Source organism: Castor canadensis, chromosome 8 (assembly GCF_047511655.1).
Source record: "Castor canadensis chromosome 8, mCasCan1.hap1v2, whole genome shotgun sequence".
In the NCBI taxonomy this organism is placed as follows: domain Eukaryota; kingdom Metazoa; phylum Chordata; class Mammalia; order Rodentia; family Castoridae; genus Castor; species Castor canadensis.
This window is the reverse complement of record NC_133393.1, coordinates 46076415-46092902: the sequence shown is the minus strand read 5'-3', so window position 1 is coordinate 46092902 and position 16488 is coordinate 46076415. Positions and strand designations below refer to the sequence as shown.

At 35.8% G+C, this 16488-nt stretch overlaps 1 long non-coding RNA gene across 2 annotated transcripts in view; it reads left to right on the top strand.

The window, feature by feature from the left end:
- Window positions 1–16488, top strand: part of LOC141425481 (uncharacterized) — a 133942-nt gene that overhangs the window by 99894 nt on the left and 17560 nt on the right. Inside the window, exons 2-3 of one of the 2 annotated variants that reach the window (XR_012450488.1) lie at window positions 5512–5639; window positions 6727–7508. This is a non-coding gene — a long non-coding RNA (uncharacterized lncRNA). Of the gene's footprint in view, window positions 1–5511; window positions 5640–6726; window positions 7509–16488 lie in introns of those variants that run through there. The other variant, XR_012450489.1, reaches the window with a different exon arrangement.

Sequence of the window (16488 nt, the reverse complement as noted above, 5' to 3'; positions counted from 1 at the left end):
AAAGACCAAGAATTGGCAATGTGTCTTTCCAGTTACCCTAGCATTGGAATTCACTAGGTTTGTGGGGAGGGAAATGGGCTCCATCTGGAGCCCATTGTAATTCCTCTGTATTTTCCACTGTGCAGGTTGGTGTTATATGCTGAATGAGGGCCAGGCAGTCAAGGGTTTGTTGTCATCATCTGGGCTGCAGTTACTTCTAAAGCTTCCTTTCTTTGCATAGAAGGAGTTGCTGCAGTCCTCAACAATTTTTGAGATTTGTGGACCAGGCAGGTTTCACTCATTCCACAGCTCCCTACCCAAAGTTTGTGAACACAAGTGCAGCAAATATCCAAGCTGAGGGATGCAGACAGTGGAGGAAGCAAACTGAGCATTGAGATCTGTACTGGAGGGCAAGAACCAAGGGAATCCTGTATTCTTCCTGCTGCTTTCAGCACTTTCAGACCCACCCAGCAGTAAACCACTCTGCAGGAGGGAAGAGGCTAGAGAAATGTAGCAATCCACTGGACCTAGGCCCAGAACTCTCAGTCCCACCTGGCAGCAAACCATATGTGGCAGGGAGGCAGCTCTGGAGTCCAAGCAAATCATCTGGCTACCAGTTCAGATATCCTAGTCTCTGTAGTTATCCATAGGTGATGGAGCTCAATCCTCACCACAGAGGGTGGAAACACCAACCACCACACCCTCCACAGCCTGGGCTCCCTGCTGGCTAAAATTTTCAGCTTGTCCATGTCAAACTTCTCCCCATTCCATGACTGCTTCTTTCCCTGTCTCCCACTCAGATACTATGGCAGCATGTCCCCAGGCTCTCTAACCTGTGATTGTTCCTTGTTTTTGTGCCCCAAGAATAGCTCTTCTCAAACAATAAGCACTCTCTCAACATGGTGCCCAGCCATAGTAGTCCAAGATACGGCAAATGACTAAATGGATTTCTTCTCCAGTGCTAGCTTGCCACACAGGGGAAGTCACTGTCACATCAAAGTCCTATACTGGACATAAGGCTTATGAGAACTGTGGGTTCCCTCTGTGGCTAGGACTGGAGCTTGTTTTTACCAGGACTGCCTGGCTTATCTTGTGCTTGTAAGTATTTTACTTTCCTCTCTCCTTGGAGGGCTGTGGTTGGAGCTGTGAACTGTTCCTTACTTTTCTCTGTATCACCTGTCTGTTTCTGCTTTTTAGCTGTCCTTCTACCTCTTTCTTGATTCCCAATGTTCTTTTTTCTCTCTTTTGTCCCTCCTTTGCTACCCTGACTCTTCTCATTCACAGAATCATAGGGAGAGAACTTCTTATCCCCATTTTATCCCAGAATCCACAAGGCCTGTATGCATATGCTTTTGTATCTGTGTACAGTCAACTCAACATAAGGTTTTTAGGTTCATCTATATCATATTTGTCACAAATTCATTCCTTTAAATGCAGTGCACCACTCCATATTCTATGAATATACTAAAAATTCCATATTTTATGAATATACTACAATTAGAATGATGGATGCCTGATTTTATTTTTATATACACTTTCCCTAATAGAATGCAACAAATCAAGAGTACAAATTAAACTACACATGCCTTGTCACTTTTAGCATTATAAGATAAGTCACCCAAACTTCCAAATTACTTGTAAGTAATAAATAGATGTAATCCTAGAGTGTTTCTACTGTCTGATACTGAAAGATTGGACAGAGAAGGGACGTCTTAAATGATTCCATGAAAAAGGGTAGATGAATGTAGATACTTACATCAAGTAAAGAAATTACTCCTATAAGAAAATGTCTGATTCATTCCCCTTTTCCCACAACCTCCAAATAATGTGTATACATGTATATAAATGAATAATGATACCTGTTGAAACTGTTCCAGGAATTGGGAGTGGGATGATGAAGGAGAGTGGTCGAGGGGGTGAATTCAAGTAGGATATATTTGATACCTGTAAGAACCTTTGTATATGCCACAATGTACTTCCACACAGCCCAACAGTAAAGGGAAAAGAAGACTGAGGTAAAAAAAGAAAATGTCTGAGAATAAGTACAAAATTCTGAATACAGAGCAGTAACTTGGTAGTTAGTTTCCTGCATGGTCTACAGGGAAAGATCATAAAAGCAAATTGGACCAGAAGTGGTGCCCTTAAAGAAGCATTGATCTAAGGGGAAACTGAATATGCAGAAAAAGGATGGTGGTCCTTGAAGATGTGATAATAAAAGCAAAGAAAGAAAAGAGAAGGAAGAATTAAGAATCCTATAGAAAAGAAAGTGAAAAAAATGATAATACCTTGCCTACTGCACTTTTAGTATCCATTAAGGCATTTGTATTTTATTAAACTAACAGAAGAGGGCACTCTTGAACTAGTAACCCCATGTATGAAATGGAATAGGAAAAATATTTTAAGAAGAAAACAGAGAATCTGAATTAATAATTTCAGCTGTTGAATACTCTCCCTCCCAAAACAATCACAAAGTAGAAGAAAAGAATAAAATAGATTCAAATAGATATTTGTGGTTAAAAGTATTTTTCCATCATAACAATAAGAGGAATCCAGATAATCTGCAATAATTTCCAGGGTTAGTGAAGGCAATCAGGAGTGGAAGTGGTGATGGGAGAAACAACATGGTCTACTGCACAGTTGGGAGAGTTGGAGATAGGAAATCCTTCTCTTTCCAGGATTTTATACCTATTACTATACTGATACCAAACTATAAGAGGCCTGCTAATTCTGAAAGAGAAGTTACTGCTTAAGACTAATCATGGACACAATAGTGGTTTTGTTGCCATGCAGAGCCAAAGGAAGCTGTATCTCTGATATTATGGCATCCAGAAAACTTTCCACTTCTTCATAAGAGCATAGAATAGCAGACTGTGATCTACCAATGGGACAAGTGCAAGAGGGCAGATAAAGAGCTACTATATGGGCACATTATGAAGGAATAACTGAAAGCTATTATGAATAGAAGTGCTGGAACCTCTTGCTCCCTAAAATCTATCCTATGTTCAAGGCAATGGTAGTTCATTACTAGAAGAATTTGAAAGACAACTATAGTAATATCAAAACCCAAATACAGCTGAACGCTTGACTGCTTTGACTCAAATCCCTACACTAATGGGTTGATAGTCACACATAATGCCTCTATTACACACAATGTTCAATAAAAAAGCTTTTGTTCTTTTTTTTTTCAGTATTGGGGTTTGAACTCAAGGCTTCACACTTGCTAGGCAGGAAGTCTACCACTTGAGCAACTCCACCCATCCTAATAAAAGAAGTTTTTAAGGTATATAGGAAACAAAGGGGAAAATCAATTGTCAACAAACAAAGCAATCAACAGAAACAGACTCAGAGATGAACCAGATGCTGTCACTATCAGTAATTTAAAAATAATGATCATTATGTCAAAGTATTTAATGAAAAGGAGAACAGCATAAAATTTCAACAGAGAGAAATTATAATAGTGAAAAACAAATGTTAGAATTACACATTCACACAGATATGCATGTAAAGTTTCACATGAATGTGTATACACACTCAGAGATGAAGCATGCCTTTGAATGAATCAGCAGATAAATTGATATGTCTGAAGAAAATATCAGCAAGGATAGCATCAGGAAAATACTGCTGTTTAAATGAATATAGACTAAGAGAGAGGAAAAGAGTGGGGAAACACAAGAGCTAGGGAGCAATATCATATTGAATCCTAGGAAGAAAAGCATGGGGAAAAGATAGAAAATGGATGGAGGAAATGTTTGAAAATATGCTAGATAAGGACAGAAACTCTCAAACTACACTATGCACCATATATAAAAATGAAGTTGAAATGGAAAAATATAATGTAAAACCTAGAAGTACAAAACTACACAAGACACTAAACTAGAAAATACAGGAAAAAGCATCTTTGTTATTTTCAATTAGGGACAGATTTTATAGGCATAACACACACAATTTATGTAAATATTTCTCCCTAATCTGAAACTTTTAAATATTTCCTTAACATTTCAAAGCAAGGAAGTTTTCCTTTGTGATAAGTATCTATTTTTTTCTTTTCTTTATTTTTCCTACTCTCACACAAACAATTCAACATTTTCGACACCAGATGGATGGGGGTGCCCCTCACATCAATGAATCAATTCTCCAGTCAACACCAGGTAGGTGATCTTTAATTCAATTCAATTCTTACATTATGTATCTGGAGTTGGCTTCAGATCCCACAGGTTAAGGGCTTAATCTTACAAACTGATTGGGAGTCCCAAGCCTGAGGTGTGTACTTCTGATTGAGTAGAACTGAAAGTTTCAACCTTCTAGTCATGCCTTGGTCTTTCTGATGAACTGCCACCATCCTGAAGATATCTAAGTCACCAGGTACATCATTGTACACAAAAGACACTTAGCAGTGCTGAGATACTTAGGGTTTTAGGAGTTGTATGTAAGGAAACTAGATGAAGGCCAAATAGAGACAGCTCATAATAAATCACAATATCACACATAAACTTCTGTGTATAATGAAGTAAGTTTAAATATAGTGGTAGCAAAAGGGTTCTTAAAAATCTTATTCACCTCAGCAAAAATTACAAATGGGAGAGATTTCTTGACAGGATATTTTTGGTAGATTCTCCATGTCAAATATCATTCATATGTTCCTCTAAAACATTTTTTTAAAATTGCACCAATTAGAAATTTCAATGAATTTAAACAATTAGGCTAGTAAATAATCTCTCTTAAAAATTAGATAATGACTAAAACTTTAAATTTTTTTCACTGATTTTATCAGATAAGTGAACTGGTTAAGCATCCTCAAACAAGCAAATACTGAGTTTGTTTCAGGCTTATATGTCTTCTACAAGCAATAACAAAGTACTCCATTATAAAATAGAAAAAAAATTAGAGTGCTCCTTAATATTTTCAACTTCCTTAAAGCTGCATACACATATAGAGCCCTAGATTTCATAGAGCTCCTAGATTTCAATTACACCATGTAGCCAAAACTTTAGGGAAAGATTTTGTAAGTGCTTTCTATTATCTCATGTAAGTTTCACAAAAATTCTAATGTATGTGAAATATGGGGTTTAAAGTAAATATGTATAAAACAAACTTGGCAAACACTGAAAATACCATAGTTTCTTATAAGGAAATATGTTTTATTTTATTTCGATCCTAAATAACTTACAAAAAATTTTTTTGAAAGGAGAACTATTTAAGACTGGTTATACTTGCATATTTATCAATTATTTGCAAAATTTTAAACAAGTACTTTATGTGATAATTTCCTCAGGGAAACCCGTATTATTCCAGGGAACACTAGTGAATATTGTTCTTGGGGATTCATAATTAACACTTGTTTTTCCAAAGTTTTTCTACCCTTTAAGAATCCTCAAGTTAAAATAAGCAAATAAACAAATATCTTTTTCTTGATAATCTCCAAATACCATCCAAAGGTGGTTTATAACTTTTTGAGATGTTAACCAGCCTGGAATTTGTACCTATTTAATTCACAAACCAGGTAATAAATACTCTGTGTGTGATTTTCCCTAGAACTATGATATATGGAACCAAATTGAAGCCGACTGATAAAAATGTACGCTGCTTATTTTTGTGACAGAATCTTCAGAACCCTCAAAAAAAACCTGGAAACTTCTTTAAAGAACAGCCTTTGTTTCAAGGTAAGTGTGTTTTAGTGTGAGGTATGTGTAATTGTGAGCTTCCTATAATATTAAGTAATATTCCCCACTTTCTACACATATTTCCAGAACTCTAAATTCAAGTCGGCATACAGCTAACAAAAACATTGGGAAGTGAAACAAAGCAAAAATACAGCATTCTTAGTTTTTAAATATGAGAAGTAAATAGAAAACAAGTTTTCAAATATCCTTTCATTTAAAAAATGAAAACCATATTCCAGATTAGAATCTAGGATGTAATTTCTCAGTTTCTCTATGAAGAGCATTAAAGAGTCTTTTACTAAATCTTAAAAACATAAGTGGTTTGAAAATCATATCCCTACCTATGTTTCCTGAGAGGGGAAAAAAGATTTTTGACATTTTGTAAGGTAATGACATCCTGTCACCTTCTTGACCAGGGTGCTATCATTCTCCCTCTTACTGCTAATAATATGTAGCACTGTGAGGGTATTTCCATAAAGATGTTTGCAAGGGAAATATTTTGATGTTTAGTTAATCGAGTATCTTGAAGTAGTAGAGTCCGAAGACAAAATGGAGGCTCATCTGTCTTCATTGTGTGAAGACTGGAAGTAGAGAATGAGTTAAAAATCCACTAGGAAAGTAAAGATTTAAGTGTGCATTCCTCACTCTCTAAGTATATTTACCTGGAGAGGAGTAGGTGGGGTGTATTCCTGCAGTCTTGCTTGTTTGACTCCCAGGAGTAGGCAGGAAGCATGAACAGAATGGTGACACTTGGGAGGATATGAACCTGGACTACAAAGATAGAGAATCCAAAAATAGCTGTGGGAGAAGCCACAACTTTGGAAAGCTTATGGAAAATACAATTTTTCTAAGGGCTACTGGCAGCTTATTTCCCTGACCACCACCCTAATTCCTGCACCTTCTAATCTCAGTTTTACCTATATAACTACAAGGCTGCTTAGTTGGTTTTTTGGTCAGGCGTGATTCTTTTTCAGGGCTGTTATCTTTAAATCTGCCCTTTAAAAACTGGTTCTTTGTGGCTAAGACTGTAGTTCAGTGGTAGAGCACTTGCCTTGCATGTCCTAACTGGTCCTCCTTCCACGATTAGGCCTTTGCCTACTCTCCCAGCCTTTTTGGAGCAAACTTCTGAGCTCTCTACTCTCCAGCCAGCTTTCATGCAAAGGACCCAACAATTCTGCTTGGAATGTGCTTCTTTCTCTTCTGCCTGGTTCCAGTCAGTCTCAGGACCGATCTCAAATGTCATCTCTGTAAGGAGACCTCCCTTATATCCTGGACAAGGTTTGATTTCCAAGTTATGCACAGTGTCTTCCCTTCATCTCAGACTCACTCTAAACACCTTTTGTAGAACACATCCTAATTTTAATGGATACTTAAGTTGTAGAAACATTTGCTGTCTGACTCCCTTATGAGAACTTCAGCTCCCCATGGGCAGGGTCTTTCTCTCCTAGGTTATATTCCTATACTTGCCATGCTGATTTGCTTTTATAGATGTTCATTAAATGTTTGTTGAATAAATGAATAAAATGGCACCTGTCTTTGGAAAGGATTATTCTCATTTATATCAGATGGTAGGGCTATTTCTACTTATCTATATGTGAGTAATTTTTCTTGGAACCTGGAGTATATATTCTCATTCTTTCTTCAGAGAATCCTCAAATGTGAATTATTCTTTAAATCTTGAAATCCAAGCCTGAATAAAGACAAAAGACCCAATATAACTTACAATTCAGTTTCTGAAGTTACAATTTACATTTTCTACCTCAATGTGAGATCATTTGGGTCAACCTACTTTTCTACGATGGAAGACATACCCTCTAATGGATAACGGCTAAGCACTTTGAGATTTTTTTAAAGAAGTTCTACAGTTTTTAATAAGACACACTATTGAGAATTCACTCATAAATTCAGATTTGCAAATGTATTAAATGTATAATTATCATATACATTACTGCTATAATTTTTAATATAAAATATCTTTAAAAAGCCTTTTTAAAAGGCATTTGCCACCCAATGCAGTGGTTCAAAGGTCTTTGCAATCCTTACTTTTGAGTTGGCATTAAATAGTTCACAGCTACATTTGACAATTTATATCTGTTTTGCATAAGAACCAACTACATCTCTTTTTGGTAAAAGCATGAATATTTTTAGTGAAGAAAAAGAACACCTGACTTGAAATCTTGAAGCTATGGAATTTTCTCTGTGAGTTTTGTTTAAAAAAGTGGCTGGGAGACTGTAGTGGGACAATTAAGATCTCTTGTGCTTCAGTTTCCTCCTCTATAAAACACAGCACTTTTAAACTGCCTTGTCCTGAATGGTACTTCCAGTAGTCAGTATTCCATGATAAAAATAATTTTGTGGTAAAATAAATTTGGAAAAAACTGAGATAAATTTATTTAGCATGTTTTTCTCCCCAGCAGAATTTCTCAGTACTTCTGATATGCAAAAATAGGCTTCAAATTGGAGTATGTCTGAGATTGGGGCTGTTTATATATAGTCTTTAAGTGACCCAGCCATAAACTGTTTTGAAAGAACTATCAACATAGTTATTGCGAACCAATATTTTATTTAAAAGCTTTTAAATTTCTGGCATAATTTTTGTAACTATAGAGTGAAAACACATAAGAAGAAAGGTAACAATTATTACTCAAAAAGTAACAGATGAGATTCAGCTATCAAGAGAAATTTTATTGAATACTATTGCTCCTATTTTTTATTTTTAAATTATGGGAAATATCTGTATCTATATTTGAATCTATCAAATACACCATCATTAAACATTTTTTGTCTTTATAAATTTAAGAAGTACAGAAGAGTATAAAGTAAATATGAGGACAGAGAACTATAGAAAAAATAAAACTCACATAGCAAGAACAGGAAAGTTCTTGAGGATGGGAATTTCTTGCCCTTTTTGTCCCATGTTTTATTTTCCTGTACTGCTGGGGATAAAATCCAGGGCCTCATGCATGTTAGGCAAGGGCTACATTCCCTGCTTCTTTTGTCCCATATCTACATCACCATACAGTTGTACTGGCAAACACTGATGACAATCTCTTCTTTGAATGCACAAAACACCTGCTTTTTGTCTGCCTAAAAAGTCTGAATTTGACTTCATTTATCTTAAATTCCCAATGAATGCTCAGTGCCAATTCATGAAAGATAGTTGGTCTGACATTATGTAAATGGCAACTAAAGGCACAACCCTCACATATCTAATACATGCTACTGAAGTAAATAAACCGGGATAAAGAAGTTAGGTCCTGACTGTGGAGGAACAGGTCCTGACTGCTGATTCTATCCTTCTATCTGCTATGCTTAGCTTTGTCAGCTACAAGTGTCCCACTACATACTTGGGTGTTCTTATTCTTGGTCACCATTTTCAGTTGTGATGTAGGTAAGGGTTAAACTATTGAGTGTAGGCAGAGATGGATCTGGCTGGGACGCTAAACAAGTCTGGAGGAAGGTGAATGATGGGTGTAAAATAATTCTCTAAAATAAACATGCACATTACAACTTTAAGTATTTTGTTTGGAAAATTTTGTCTAGACTTTTCTTACATTTTCCCCTAGGTATAGCTTGGCTTACTTGCAGTCCTAAATTAGGTAATTAATCCACATGAATTTTCATCCAAATGAGGCTTTCAGGATGATCTCCAACTTGGCTCTTAATGTTTTATGACCTGTGACTGGTTAAATTTGGTGCTTGTATTCTACATAAGTATTATAATAGTTTGTTGAAAATTAGGTATTTCATTTTTGGGATATAGAAGGCACAAAAATAAGTCCAGAGGGCAAATATAGTTATTATTAAATTTAACAGTTTTTTCATGTAAGAGATGAATAATTTTGTTCTATCTCAGTATGCAACGTTGAATTTGTAGATGATTCAAATATGATGAAGGGTTTAGTTCTGGGCAATTATTTAATTGTTTTTGATAAAAGTTATTCATTCTCTAATATATCCTAAGAGAAGTAATTTGTTCTATTGGGTTGTTTATTAAAATATGGTAAGTGGCTATACCAGAAAAATGGATGTCATCTACAGTTATGTCTTAATAATTAAAAGACAGAATAAAGAAAACAGCAATATGAAGGGTGAAGTATCGACCTGAACGATTTTGTAACAATGATATATTTGGAGTATTTCCATTTAGGGGCAATGCCACTCAAAATCTGATAGAAAGTCATGAACTTCTCACTTCACATCTGGAAACTAGCCTGTTTATCACAGCCATCATCCTGAACAATGACACACAGCACAGCATGTTCCTTCCTTCCAATCTTCCCACCTTCTCTTTCTAGGGCAGTTCTAATGAAAGGTTGATGGCATAGTCTTCATGAAGTCAGGTCGTGAGGAACACCTGTTACAGAAACACATTCAACTTCTTGTTTTCTTTCATCATGGACGCATTCCTTATTCAGCTCACTTAATTTGCCATGTACATTTTGAATCTGAAATAAATTTTAAGTCTCATAACAATTTGAGAGAGAATGTCTTAAGAGGAACTATTCAGAAAGAACCTACCATACCAGTTAAACTTACTTTTCTTAACACTTGGCTAGACAAGTGTTAATTAAACTTTTCATTCCATTATTGTTTATAACTACCTTAGAAAGTTACTAACCATATTTTCAGTTAGTAGGATGAGAATTTTATTCTACATATTTCAGGTTATATTATCTTTGGAAAAATTCATGCAGATAATCACTCTGACTCTTCATGTGGGCTTGGCCGATCATTACGTTCTTAAATGAAAATGTAACCAACGCAGGAAGGAAAGTTTCTCTATTTTATTTTTTTCTGCTGAGATAACCTTGGTGGCTTCCGTTACTTGAAATTAAGTTTAGCTGTCAAATAAAACTTAGTTTTGTATCAGCAAAACATCTCTCTATAGGCTAATTGCATATATTGTAAGGGGACTTGATCTTTTTTCATTCTTTAAATTACAACTCATTTATTCAAAGGAATACTTGTCAAAAGAAAGCTTTAAGTAGTGAGTTAAAAAAGCAGTGTTAAATAATTGAATTGACTGTGATAAAATTGCCTTAGTTTAAATAGACTAGTCTGTTTAATGAATTGTGCTTTTATAGGGTGAGATAAATCTATGTGAATTCAAGTGGTTCCACCAGAAACACTGAATTTGGATAGAATAGCAGAGCGTCAAGAAGAAGCACTTGTAATAATGTGGTTATATTTTATATTATTAAAATTACACCTGGTCATGAAACATTGTTTTCTGCCAGGTTAATAATAAATGAATGTAAAATATTATCAAGAATCTCACACACATCGAATATTTCGATCATTTGAGAAGGAAGTACTCTATTTTTTTTCTCTCAAGTAGAAATCAACTTGAGGCTTAATTAAGAACACAGCATTTAATTTCCTATTGTTAGTAAGGGATTCAACTTACAAATCTTCAACATTGGATGAAATTATTTTGGCAATGAAGCTGGGCAAGAAATTAATTTTGCATTTTAAAGTAAATTTGGCAGGTTGACTTTCCTGTTTAGTGTTGAAAAGGGTTTTTATAACATACTATTAAGCTACCATGCAGGCAGCCTGTGTAGCAATGGTTGGTTATCACTTCAAAAGAGAAACCTAGCTGGAACTTTTTGTAGCCCATGATTATACTTCTTGTGTTGTTAAGTGTTGAAATACATTTTATGTGCTTAAAAACAGAGAAGTAACTTGAGAATAAAAACCTAAATTAAGACAAGTAGAAACAAAAAGACCTGTTCTCATTAAAAAAAAAAGAATCACAACTAGGACTGAGGATCATGTACTAGGTTGGCAGCCATTTCCATTGGCTGAAAGGTGGAGAACAAATTCTTTGTTGCATGGGTCAAGGCTGACAGAAACAGTAAGGAAAGATAGTATTGGTTCACACATACCATAGAACCAACTCCACAATTTAAGAGTTATCTCTTCTTTTTATCTGACCCATGAAATACATATTTTAGTACTTATTATCTGAGAAGTATTATCTAAGAAGTTTCTTAATTTAAGGCAATATTCTTTTCTTCATGCACACAGAGAGACTTCCTGTTCTTTCTTTGAGGAATATCTAATGATTGCAGTGAAAAAGAAGAAATCAAATTCAAGTTTAAAATACAGAACAGATATTAAACACCAATTTTAAAGTATCTAGCTTATATTATCAAGTAAAATGGAATGGTGCTGTTACCTGAATAATTCATTATATTCCAAAACCTGATGTTGTTTAGTTTTAGGATATTTCAATTAGACGTTCTTTAAAATTAAGCTTCTTTTTTCTTATTGCAAAAGTTATGTATACTTGCTGTCGAAGTTTAAAAGAGAAAAAACTCAATAATAGCTCTAATTCTATACATTCATCATTTATCCAGCAGTAATTTGTTGAGTGTCTTATAGGAACTGTAAATATTTTGTACCTTTATGAAGCTTGTGCGCTATTTGTATTAAACAGTCACAAAATAACTGTATGATTACAATAGACTTAATTGCTATGAAAACAGGGTTCAGGGTTTTCTGAGGCTGTATAGTAGGGGGACTTAACTGGTAGACAGGGAAGGATGGGGTACCATAAGATGCACTTTAGTCTGAGGGCTAAAGGAGAATCAGGGGAAAGTGGTAAGAAGGTTGAATGGGAGAAAAGCATTCTGGATAAAGGGCACTACAAGTTGCTGTATCCCAAGACAAGATGGCCATTATCACATTCCAGGAACAGAGATCCAAATAACTGAATAGTAGTGAACAAAAAAGGGCAGTAGCGAAGAGAAAGTTGCAACAGTAGATTGCCACTAATTCATATGGTACCTTCTACATCATATTAAGGTTGAACTGTGTTCTAAGAACAACCAGAGATAAAGAACAGTAATATTTTGTAGTAACTAGGTCTCTCTGGATCTTTCTCTTTCAATATTTTAAGAGAACCAGACATTGTCTTAACCAATTTTCTGTGGTTTTAACCTAATACTTGAGACTGGGTACTATATAAACAATAGACGGTTACTTGGGTAAGGGCTCTGAGTGCAGGGGATTCCAGGAGCATGGCTGCAGTGTCTGTTGAGGCCATCTTCCAACCTCATCACATGGCAGAGGCATGGACACGGTAAGACAGAGCAAACTTTTGTCAGTTATGTCTCTCATCCTGTTCTTATAAACCCACCAGTCCCACCCTGGGGCCCCAACCCTAAAGAATTTATCTAATCCCAATCACTCCCAAAGACCCCACCTCCAAATACATTAATGTATCAATGGGAGGATTAGGTCTCAAGGTGAATTTTGGAGGGGGTATTAAAACTGTTTGTACTGTTGGTAGCATGCTATTCATAATGACCTTGTAATTTATTCTACATTTATTAAATATTCTTCCACAATAATTTTTGAGATTAATTAGTTTCACTCTAAGGATTTTTCACTGCTTTCTTAACCATACTTTGATTCTGTACCTTCAGATTCTTTTAAAACTATTTTCAGCAATGATGTGATGAACATCCTTGTTGGCAAATCCATGGCTGAGTTTTAGGAAAAATTCACAAAACACAAACAAAATTCCTCTGTCAAAAGATAAGGTATTTGCAAGCTTTTAATGTGATCACCAAATTACCTTCAGTAAGGTTGAAACAATTATTTCCATAGTTGTGGTAAAGCCCATCTGTATTAAATACAACTTTAAATACCTAAATTTCAGGTTCTACATTATAGACTTAAGTAGATATTTACAAATTTGAAATCTTAGTTGAAGATTCTTACTTAACCATTGAGTTTGAACCATGAGATGTGAAATCTGTGAAATTCCTGTTTGTAAAATTTGTCTTCTCTGGTTGTTTTCAGTTAAGAATGACATACTTCCCCTGCAGTGCCATTGTGCAGTGATCGTAACCTGTGCTATCAGTTTGAAGATACATGGGTAAGGTGCAGTTTTCCATACTTGCACATGTAGTGAAAATAATTGCTCACCAAGAAGATATATGTAGAAACTTAAAATTTGGATTTGGGGCAAATTATTGAAATTAACTGTATCATTTATTACAAAGGGTAATAGAAATAAATGCAGGAATAAACAAAAAGCTGTTAAGATAAACAAGAAAATGTTTTTAACACTTTCGTGATTATGTCTCTCCTCAGATGTTCCAACAATTTTAAAGCAATTGCTGGAAGTTTTCAACACTAGGACTAATATGCTACCACTGGATTTCTGACTAATCCAGCTCTGATCTGACTTTGGCAATATATCCCAGCTTTGATCTGCCTCTGGCTCTTTGGCTCCCACCTCTGAATTTTGTTCTTCCTAGCTTTTGTTCATTGATCTCCTTAATGGATTTTGGCTTGTCTTGACTTTTCTTGATTTTCTTACTCTGTATGACCTCTGATGGGCAGAATCTCCTCACCAAATGTTCCATCTCATTCTGCTATGGCTTTTTCAGAAGATGTTCCCTCACAGTCATTGCTGGGGCCTGCTTGGCTGTATCATTCTTGAGTTGGAACAGATATTTAGAGAAATAAAATATAAGTAAGTATCTATATATCTCTTTCTCTATATATATCTTCTTAAATTGTCAAATAATTGTTTAAATTTCTCAATAAATCATCAGATATTATTGGTAATTCCCTTTTGTACAAATTGGGCAAAAAATTCAAAAAAGACATCCTTTATCACTCCCTAGACCCTTAAATCTTCTGATAATGAGATGCAACTTTGAACTAAAGGATTAATATTTTAATTTAATGACTGAATGGACATATAGTAATTTTCCAATGTAGTCACCTGCAGAGTAGCTATACATATTGCAAAGATGTGGTAATTTCTTCTAAATGTGTTTTATGTTTAGAACTCCTATTTTAGACTGGAGGTAATAGTGTGTGTCTATAATTCCAACTCTCAAGACACTGAGGAAGAATTGCAAGTTCAAGGCCAGCCTGGACTAGAGCGAGACTCCAGACCCTGTCTCAAAAAACAAACAAACAAATTAAAAAAAAAATCCTCCTTTGTAGACATGGGAGTAGGGAGTAGGCATAGGAAATGTGAAAGGTGGGTAGATGTATTCTCTACTCTTTCCCCTTTCTGTGGTAAACACAATGTCCTGTGTGTTACCAGCATACATAATTTTTTTTGTTCATTTATTCACATGTGCATACATTGTTTGGGTCATTTCTCCACCCTGCTCCCTCCCCCACCCTTCCCCCACTCCTCAGTTTCAGGCAGGTCCCATTCTGCCCTTGTGACTGATTTTGTTGAAGAAAAGACATAAGCATAATAAGGAAGACAAAGTGTTTTTGCTGGTTGAGTTAAGGATAGCTATACAGAGAGATTCCTGCTATTGCTCTCATGTATCCATGTGTTATGACCCATGTTGATTCATCTCTAACTGATCTTTACATTGGTTCCTGATCCCCTGCTAGTGATAACCTGTCGTTTTAAGGTTTCTGTGTTAGTTCCTCTGGAGTGGGGACATCAAACGCTTTCATGTTTTGGGTTTTCTACCTATCCCCATACCTCCCATATGTGCTCTCCCCTTGTCATGTGATCCAAGTCCAATCACATTGCTGCATTTGTCCTAGATCTAAAGTCTGCATATGAGGGAGAGCATACGATTTTTGGTCTTCTGAGCCTGGATGACCTCGCTCAGAACGATGTTCTTGAGTTCCATCCATTTACTTGCAAATGGTAAGATTTCATTTTTCTTCATGGCTGAGTAAAATTCCATTGTGTATAAATGCCACATTTTCTTGATCCATTCATCAGTGGTGGGGCATCTTGGCTGTTTCCATAACTTGGCTATTGTGAATAGTGCAGAAATAAACATGGGTGTGCAGGTTCCTTTGGAGAAATCTGTGTCACATTCCTTTGGGTATATCCCCAGGAGTGGGATTGCTGGATCATATGGCAGGTCTATGTTTACATTTTTAAGAAGTCTCCAAATTTTTTTCCAGAGTGGTTATACTAGTTTACATTCCCACCAGCAGTGTAAGAGGGTTCCTTTTTCCCCACATCCTTGACAACACCTGTTGTTAGTGGTGTTTTGGATGATGGCTATTCTAACAGGGGTGAGGTGGAATCTTAGTGTGGTTTTAATTTGCATTTCCTTTATGGCCAGTGATGGTGAGCATTTTTTCGTGTGTTTTTTGGCCATTTGAATTTCTTCTTTTGAAAAAGTTCTGTTTAGTTCAGTTGCCCATTTCTTAATTGGTTCATTGATTTGAGGAGAGTTTAGTTCCCTGTATATTCTTTTATCAGTTCCTTGTCTGATGTATAGCTGGCAAATATTTTCTCCCACTCTGTGGGTGTTCTCTTCAGTTTAGAGACCATTTCTTTTGTTGGGCAGAAGCTTTTTAATTTTATGAAGTCCCATTTATTCATCCTTTCTCTTAGTTGCTGGGCTGCTGGGGTTCTATTGAGGAAGTCTTTGCCTATACCTATTTGTTCCAGAGTGTTTCCTGCTCCTTCCTTTAGTAACTTCAGAGTTTCAGGTCTGATATTTAGGTCCTTGATCCATTTTGAGTTGATACTAGTACAGGGTGATAGACAAGGATCTAGTTTCAGTTTCTTGTAGATGGGTAACCACTTTTCCCAGCAACATTTGTTGAAGAGGCTGTCTTTTCTCCATCGTATATTTTTGGCACCTTTGTCAAAAATGAGGTGGGTGTAGTTGTGTGGGTTCATATGTGGGTCCTCTATTCTGTTCCACTGGTCTTCATATCTGTTTTTGTGCCAGTACCATGCTGTTTTTATTGCTATTGCTTTGTAATATAGTTTGAAGTCAGGTATTGTGATTCCTCCAGCATTGCTCTTTTTGCTGAATATTGCCTTGGCTATTCACGGTCTCTTGTGTTTCCAAATGAACTTTAGGGTAGATTTTTCAATCTC